The sequence below is a fragment of the Python bivittatus genome, unplaced genomic scaffold (assembly GCF_059951505.1).
Source record: "Python bivittatus isolate LINGU-HERP-01145 unplaced genomic scaffold, Pbiv_v1 ctg000330_np1212, whole genome shotgun sequence".
Classification (NCBI taxonomy): Eukaryota; Metazoa; Chordata; class Lepidosauria; order Squamata; family Pythonidae; genus Python; species Python bivittatus.
Window position 1 is genome coordinate 4,722,467 of NW_028277058.1, and position 9,601 is coordinate 4,732,067.

A 9,601-nucleotide genomic window follows, 5' to 3' on the forward strand; every position below is an offset into this window, starting at 1 on the left:
TTCTCTACAGTTAGATATACATCAGAATGCTGGGAGAAGTTTTGATCCTCTGAGTTTCCAGCCCCATTTGTCTCCTGCCAGACCCCAACATGCTCTCTTTTGAAGATTAAGACCTGCATGACTGAGGACACCATCTCCATCTATTCAAGAAGTGTTTTCTTTTACTTTTACACTTCAGGTTTACTCAGTCAAAGCTGGCAAAGGAAAAGTGACCTCTGAAAGTCCTCAAAATGTCCAGCACGTTTGCTGGTGTTGTATGGAATGTTTTCTTTTTTAAAATTCCATCTGCTTGGTATCTCCCTACCAAGGTGCTTTTGACTTCTTTTATCACCACATTATCAGTGTTTCTTATCATTTTTATTCTACTCTATGTGCTGTTCTAGCTGTACTATGAGCTAGTCACTGCCTTCTGAAAAGCAAATTGCTAACAGAAGGTCAGCAATTTGGCAATTAATGCTTTGATTGTTTTTCTTGTTTCCACTCCCCCATGGCCTCCTTTCCTTTATTTTCTGCTTCTCCCAACTATTCAGATGAGAATAAGTATTGCAGCTACAGCTTATACAAGCACTCCTTAAGAAGTTCAGTGGCATAAACATAATAAATCTGAACGTCTCGAGCCAGTGAATGTGAGCATAATGTACTTGGAGTGCTCCATGAACTTAATGTGTCATCCTGTTTAAAACACTGGGCTCATTGTCAAAGCTTTATAAATCTGTGTTAACATTTTGGGGAGTTGAGAAGAGAGATGCCCTTTTGCTGATATGAGTCCTAATAGGACCAGTATGTAATGTTCTGACCATGGTATAGCACCCATGTGTGTGCAGAAGATAAAGTAAAGTTCACAGACTGACAACCGGCCAATTTCTTAAGGCAGGACTGAGGGATTGGTGGGGAAGACCAGACAGGACAAGAAAGACCAGCAAAGCAAGAAAATGGTAGGTCTATGGGGAAGCAGGGCTTAGGAGAAGAGAAGGGTATCTCACCCTACTTGCGTTGGCTAGTTCAGCAGGCTGGATTAGACCCATGGGCTGGGCTGGGGAATGCTGGGGAAATTTCGAAGCATATGAAAGTAGGTGAATGTCTGTCTAATTCAGATTCTTTTAGAGTCTTAAAGATTGCTTAACTTGAGATCATTTGCAATGGAGTAATTATGTCTTCTGCTGAAAAGATCATGGGTATGCAACCTATCAGTATAGGATGAAAACACAGAGTTCAAAGTTGAAAATGAGAAAAAGAAGCAACTGAAGTTAGGAGCCAGGAAGGTAGCTGCTAGAAATAATCAGGAATGGGGAGGGGCAGGTTTGCGTAGATGGTTTCAGTATCGGCATTTTCTCTGATGCAGTCTAACTTAATATACATTTCTCTATATAAACTTTTTACTCTATGTTTAATGTAAAAACTCAGTTCTTGCATGCAACTTTCAGAGGAATCTTCCACTGTAATGGGCTTCTCAGAGTCTAGGAAATAGGAGGGTAGTTTAATAAATATTACAAATGCAGAACGTCTATGCATTCTTCCTTTATCAGGAAAGCCAATGCCCCAGTGCCTCAACAGGTAGTTAGCAAGAAGTTCAAGAAAACTCCATCGAAAGAAATCTAGAGATAAATCAGGTGCTAAATGTTACCAGTTGCCAAGATTTCTATAGCTGAATCCCTTTTCTCTTTCAATAAATCTAGTTAAAGAAGAATCTGTGAGAATCCTGCTTTTGGTTGTAAGTGGGTGGTAAGGGCTTGACACCCACAATTAAATGGTGCAAATTTTCTGCCAGAGGACAGTTGCAGGACTGCTCAGTGCTCTCATTTATGCTGTGGATAAAATCCATTTTGACAAATGTTCCAGATCTTGTCTCATAGATATCCATGGTAAGTTTCTTTTTCCATCATGGATCGGGACTATAATTAAGACAACTAGGTCTGAGCTGCAAAATTTAGATGACTTCTAGACAGTAGTGAAGTTACTTTTCTGTATCTCTTTTCTATCATCTCCTGGTTGACTGGATTGTTGCAGCCAACATCTGATAGCCCTAATACAATGCCTGAATACTCATGCCACCTGCATTCTGAGTATTATTGTCCCAACGCATCCACAAGGAACTAATCCAGAGTGAAAGGCTCTAGCGTATAACAGTGTTGATCTTGAACCTATAAGTTACTACTGGAGACACATTTTCAAGTTTGATTGGGCTGGGGACCTAAGTAATTTGGCCTTTTTAACATTAAGTGCTGGCATTCACTGCCTGCTCTTGCTTTGCTTCCAACTGGCCTTGGGAGTACAGTCTCCATGACAAAGGCTCTCTTATATTATCTGGTTTAAAAAGGCTTTTTTTAAAAAAAGGCCATTGGTTGTAATTCGTCTAAGGAAAATGATTGGTAGTTCCTTTTTTCTGCTTGAATCTCTAGGTTTATATTTATGTTCAGAAGACATTCCAACAGTGATTTTTGTGAATGCAGCTATCTGTCTCCTAGACTGTTGCAATGGGCTGACTTCTTATAGCTCCCATGAATGACATATGCTCTATTAAAGTCCAGAAGTGAGAGAAAGAGGGAGAGAGAGCTTGCCTTTCAATTCAACAATGTTATTTATGGCTGCTTCTCAGTTATGTCACTTCACTGGATGCTACTGCTGGACACTAGCAGTAACAGCTGTTTGTGTACTACTAGTGTGGTTAGCTTGTCAGAATTGTGTTCCATGAATTGCCATCAAAGATACCACTCCATTATTTTTCCACACCATTTCAGTCCAGTGAAGAAGACAATACTATTATTTCTGTTAATCAGTATCTCCTTTGTGAACCAGGACTTATTTTTCCATGTCTAGAATTTATTTTAATCATAATAACTATAATTTAATTTAACTTTAATTACCAGTTGAATGGCTTACTGGCATGCCATTTGAAGGACATGCGTGACCATCTTCTACCTGACAGTGGTTATGCATATTAGATTAATATTTATTTATTTTTATTTATAAATCAAATTTGTCACCGCCCATCTCGTTGAAACGATTGGGCAGTTTATAAAAGCTAAAATTAATTAAAATTACAATAAACAATAATCTTAATAAATAGAAAATAAATAGATCCAAGAATATGTTTACTTTTATAGTATGTTGCTCACAAGCCTGCCCTGATCAACACTATCTGAAAATTGTTCAGTTGCTTTGTGTTTTTTTCAGCCTGTTTGACTTCTGGCATAACAGTTTATCTAATTCACAATTCATTGAATTCACTCTGGATTTTTATGTACTGTACAAACAGGCCTAGAACCTTGTTATTAAAAATCAAAAGGATTGCCATGAAGCTTATCCTTATGGAATATTACCGGGGTATTTATGAAACAAAATGGGTTACAAAAGATGAGCAGATTTTTCTGCAATGCTAATATTTGCTGCTTAAATTAGCAACTCTATCTTCACTATTTTCCACCCTGTTCTTGGAGCTTTGGTTTTAAATGAGAAGTTGATGTATATATGTGCATGTGTGATATGTGGAAGCACAATCTTTGACAGAAAATAGAGCACCAATGGTCACTTAGCATCACTAAATTCATTAACAGCAGAAAAAAGGGATAACCTTTTTATCAGCCACCAAAATTTAATGTACAGTCTGAAATGTTGTTTTTTTAAGCTTGAGAGTCTTCATCTGATCAAAATCCAAGATCATATTCTTAATTAATCATCCAAGGAAGAATTTCATTCTTGAAACAATGGGAAAATTGTAAGTAATATTAGTTTGCACCATTTGGTGATTTTCTTTTATTCTAGTTAGAGTCCAAATGTTTTTTATCTGGAAACCTGGAATTTTATGAAATTCTCTTCAGTAGGAATGTAGAACCTGTGATTTTCCAAACTTTGCTAAGCTGAAGCTCTTAGCAAGCCAGGCAGAATGGCCAGCAGTGAGGGCTACCAGAAATTGTAGGCCAGCAATATTTAGTAAAATAAAAGTTTCTCCAAACCGCTCTATACCCTGAATTTTCTTTATTTCAATTATTCCTTCCAATTTGCTAGATTCCATTTTCTCAACTTTTTGATACATAGATCAAGCATGTCATATGATCTATGGGATTACAGATAATTCTACTTTCCCGCTGTCTCAACTGAAGAATTTCCCAGGTCCTACCTTATCAGGTCTTGCCAAGCAAACCTTATTACACAGTAACATCAAGTGAATTATGAAATGGTTTCCCCACAGTAAGCACTGAGAAATGTTGCAATGTTCTCAGTTGATCTGATCTTCAAATATATCAAACACCTATCCTACCCATGACTATTCAGTTCAGATTCTCCCAGTTTCACAATATGCTTCTTTGGGAAATTGTATGTACACGCCCATGGCCCCAGTTCAAGAAAAGATCTGTGCACAGTTAACTCTTGCAGAAAGTGTGCAGTCCACAGATGATCTCATTTCACACAAAATGGGATTATAAGTCTTCTCTTTTTGTGAATTTCAAAGCATCAAAAGCAGTATTTGCTGAAAATAAGTGCAATTCATTCACCGTATCAGAATGGAAAGGAGATGCAATCATCATCATCAGCCATCATCCTGCTTGATGCAGAATTATCCAACATGTCTAAATGACATGTCAATGTACTCTCTGAACTAGATGAGCTAATAGTCTTACCTGTATTTGGCACCTCATTGTGTTGATATATTCTTATGTTCTCTATTTCACGAAAGTTTGGACTTCAGCTAATGGGTTTAAATGATAAGAAAATTAATTTCAATTCATTAAAGGCAAAATTCCTTGGTAAAAAATTCCACCGCTATCCCAGGAGCTGAATGCAGTCCTAGGAGAAATGAAATATTTACATAAATATATATTTAAGCTAAGAACAAAACTGTGATATTGAAACCTAAGTGTCCGAAACTTACTTAAATAGAATTTAAGCAAATATATGTCATCTTGGATAATGTAGCTCAATACAATTTAAATTGTAATAGCTATTCAAGATCTTTCCTGGTTCTATTTTTAAGATGCTGCAGACCATCTTACACCACCTAAACCCTTCATCTGTGTCTCCCATGAGTCTCTCCGTAATGGCCAATTTAGCATGATTTCCATTTATCTCAGAAAGTGCATGAAAACTGTAGAACAAGCTCTAAAAAATGCTTGATAAAATTCCTAACCAAACAAACAAATAAATTGTAGATCTCGCCCAGGAATCCAGGGGAAAACTCTAATTTTTGTCCTTGTCCACATGTATGTCAGTCTTACTCACTTTCCTATAGATACCTGTAGATAGATAGATAGATAGATAGATAGATAGATAGATAGATAGATAGATAGATAGATAGATAGATAGATAGATGATAGAGATAGATTTTCAAGAGCTTTAAGTTGCCTTCTTGGGGTTCTCTGAGCTTGGTTCTTTTCTTGCAAATGTTTCATTACCTGGCTAGGTAACATCTTCAGTGCTAAAATGGGATATGGTTTGCTCTCTGTTTACATACTGTTGCCTCAATCATATGATTCTAAATGCATACCACAGATGTCAACACTGTCAGGCCTAGCCCAAGGAACTCCAAGAGACCATGTAAATTCAGTCCAGCAATGTTTATTAGCTACAACCTCTAGCAAGAATCTTCCCAGACTGAAACCCCATTTCCCAAGTCAGCCAGCCACAACAATGTGAATTCCTCAGGGAGGTGCCAGTCTCATCCTCTTATCTCTCCCTCGCGCGTCAAAAGATGAAAGGTAACGTTTTTCTCCCTGAGTCTGGCCTTCATAATTCCATTCCATCACAACACAGATTTATGTTTGATGCTCATAAAAAAGAGGCAGAGTTTTGATTGCATTGTCACAGCCACCATCTTAACTTTTTTAACCATACTCTGTGGGCACTCTTGGCGCACAGAACAATATTTTGTCCAATTACTGCAATCCCACTTCTTACAATCCAGTTAGAGGTGGCAGTACCTAGCCAAATAAGATCTCAAAAATACCAGCTGGGTCAGATCTGGTTAGTAGTAGATAGGAGACCATTAGGAAATTCCACTGAAATAGAACAAGTTTTAGTAATATTCCTTATTTTCTCTTACAGCTGTAGTGAAGAGTGAAAACCTACTTTCAGAAAGATGTGTTAAAGAAAAAGGTAGTGGACTTTTCAAAACCAGGTGGTGTCCCATCGAAATCCTAACCAAGTCTAACCCCAATGACCTCTTCTGAGATCAGCTAATGTTAAGTAAGTTCTCTTGTAACCGAAGTTACAGTTTAAAATGTTTCTTGTGTTTCTACTACCCACTAAAACATGTAGCACCAGGGTTAATCATTGTTTCTACCCTTTCAGCTTCTTAATAAGAATCAGTCCATCTTTTGGGAGCCCTTGGATTCAGCTTTGTTCCCCAGTCCCATCTCCTTGAGCACTCAGTTGAATGAAGTTATCTCTGCAACGGCTCTCGGCAAAAACCCACCATCTGCTCCTGTCAATTAATCACATCAGGGCTTCTTCCCCAACGCACAATCACCGGAAGTTTCATTGTTCTGCAGCCAGCCCCAGATGAATACATGGCTGTCTCCACCAAGGCCAGATACACTTTATTGAAATTTCTTATAGAAGTGACAGTGATAGATGACAGCAGCCCATTCAAGCCAATCATTGCAGGCCTTCCATAGAACAGTAAGTATCAGCCCTGCAAAGTAACATATCCACAGCTAAGATAGTAGTCAGGATGGCTATTTTCCCTGAGGAATGCACAATACAGTCCATTTGAGGATTAAATAACAGGATTGTTTAAAAACAGATCTAAAATATATGGCACATGCCCCATTCCTGATACAGTTTTATTTCACACTGCAAATGGGAAAGCATAACTGAGTGTTCCCCACCGGGGGGGGGGGGGGGGAATGTTGCTTATAACAATTATGCCTGGAAGATAAATGTTTGACCTTAAATACTTCCTTGATCGGCTTTTCTAATCTAGGGCGAGCAAGCTCAACTTGATGCTTTCCAGACATTTCAGACTGCAAGTGTCAGGTTATTGGCCAGGAGGGCTAAGTCTTATGGGAGCTGTAGTCCACAACAACTGGGGACTCCCAGGTTGGTAATCCTTAATGAAGAGTGTGCACTCATGAACCAATTTTCTAAAATGAAATGATATCATATGCTTCTTCAGGACATGCACATTGGTTACAGAGGAACTAGAAAAATCCCTCCATCTAGTTTTAATCAGGGAATATGTACATTGTGATGGTCTTATACACAATTTCAGAATAATTGTGCCTGTGGCTCTCTTCCCACCTTAGCAGCGGTTCTTTGTTGAGCAATTAGGTAGTATTATGATATTGGTGAGAGATGTATAAGGGTATATTGGGAGCATCAGAGTACTTCCATGCCACATAAATTCTAATCTCCAAACCTTCAGAAAATAGTCTGAAATCAGCTGTGGTTACCTTCACTTATGCTGACCTGAAAGAATACCATGAGCCAATCAGTGGTCCCTTCAGCTGACCAATCGGAAGGCAGTCAGTTTTCTACCCCCGATCCACAGTGGAACCAAGAACAGCAAATAAAATCAGATCAGATCAGATCACATCAAATCCTCTCATTCCACCCAACTCCACAACTGGGGGGGGGGGCAGAACCTGATATTGACTTGTTCCCCATGCCCTGTTCAACTTTTAAATACGTATTGTAAGCATCTGTCTGGTGTTTTGGGGCGGGGGGGAGGAATCTGAGCAGCTCCTCTGGTGGAAAAAATTCTTGACTGCAAAGTTGCTACTCTTACAAACTACGATGTGACATGATTGCATGTTAGCATTTTTGAAACCAGGCACTTTCCTCACCTTTAACTATGATTTCTTGCTGCTACATTGTAGTTGAGTAATATCAATACTTGAACATCCAGAATAGGACGCCAGATGTAGATATATGCATAAACGTTATGCAAAAATAGTAACTTTTACACTATATATGACATTCAGGCCCTTTCTGGGATAAAAGAAGGGCAACAATTTAAGCACTGAGTTTACTATAGAATATCTAAAGTTAGAGATCAGAGTAAACTAAGTCTCACATTATGGGTTGCTAATGGAACCAGGCCAATTTTCTTCTGCTAACTACAGTGGGCAGTTGTGGGTCATTGCTGGTAGCAGTTAACTGTAGTGGTTGCTGACATATCTGGCCATGGTGGGTTAAGACAAATATGGAACATGAAAGTGGCAATTTATGCCACTAGAAGAAAATAAAAAGTTATGTGGCTAATGAGGGAAATGATACTTCAGAAGCATCTGATCAGTTTTTGTGCAGGCCTCTTACACAGCTGTAGCTGAATATGAACAACCACCTAAAAACACACAGGTGCCTAGCTCAGAGCATCCATGGGGGTGGGGTGGGGGGGATGCTTGCCAAAACCACACAAAAAGCCCACCCCTTCTTTCAGGTGTGTCCATGTGACCCTTTCAAGGTAGACCATGTCAGGAAACAGACACCACAAGAATTATAGAAATGCTACTTTATCGTTGTAGGGTCATAAAACAGAATCTTTGAAAGCCTGCCAGTTTTTCTCAGCCCATCTTATACCAAACATAATCAAGGTGGGGTTATTTTAAGTTTCTTTCTCATACTTTCCACTTTCCCAGGACTGAGTTTTTGTTTTTCCTTCCTTAAGAGGTCATCCTTTCCTTCATCAAGGGTATCTCCACATTTCTTTAGATGACTCTTCTTCTGGAGCAGTGTGAGGAGCCACTGTGGAAGTGCTTTGAAGCTGCACATGGTAAACATATTCTAATTTCTCCCAAAGCATTTAAGACACTTCCCACCTTGAATCCATATAACGTTTGGAGTAACATTATGCCGAAATAAATCTAGCAGTTCCTGAATGTTTTCCTCCCCTGAAAGAGTTATTTCAGTTTTTCTACCTCATTCTTATGATGCTTTCAATTTTATCTTACATTTCTTTTGGCAATCTGGTTAAAGCTTATTTTATTGTGGCAAAGTGCTGGAGGCTGTTTTTCTGAAGAACCCCAGCTGCCTGTCTTTTCCTAATATGAGAAAGTCTTTCAAAGTGTCTTCTGAGATTAAATGGAAGTGGGGGAAGCCAGGAAAGTTGCTGACCACTGGAAGAATGATTATACAAAGAAAGGTATGATGTTCACCTTGTAACTGCATCTCAGCCACCTTGTAAGCACAGGAGAAGCAAGAATCCTGCACTTCCATGAATACTGTCTTCTAATTTGAAAAGAAATGGAAAATATTTCCAGCTTGTCAAATGGAAGGAGAATTCCCTCCCTTCCCATGCAGGAACATTGACTTGATGAGAGGAGTGCCATCAAGGTTGCACCAGCCTTTACACACATATCAAGGGTTCCACTTCAAGAGATCACAGCGTGCCCTTTTTTTTTTTTGCAAGGCGAGGTTGGGGATTAAGAGATGAAATGGATAGGATTTATTTTGTCCCTTTTCTGCCTCTCCTCAAAATTTTCAAATAAAGTATTGAAAATCATATTTATATCAGGTCACAAAAGTGAGTCTGGAAGGGGTCATATGACTCCAGACAGCCCTTCTGGCATCTGCACTCTATGGTACCTGACCATAGGATTTGATACAGATTGCCTTCACAACTGACCATTGTTAAGAAGAGCGTTCTAGTAAAGAATGCACAAAT

At 38.9% G+C, this 9,601-nt stretch overlaps 1 long non-coding RNA gene across 1 annotated transcript; it reads left to right on the forward strand.

Moving 5' to 3' along the window:
- Nucleotides 1-633: 633 nt before the first annotated feature.
- Nucleotides 634-8,837, forward strand: LOC112540539 (uncharacterized). The gene is made up of 5 exons (XR_003084623.1): nt 634-935; nt 6,040-6,180; nt 6,286-6,615; nt 6,920-7,035; nt 8,650-8,837. It is a non-coding gene; the product is annotated as an uncharacterized LOC112540539 (long non-coding RNA).
- The last annotated feature ends 764 nt before the right edge of the window (nt 8,838-9,601 follow it).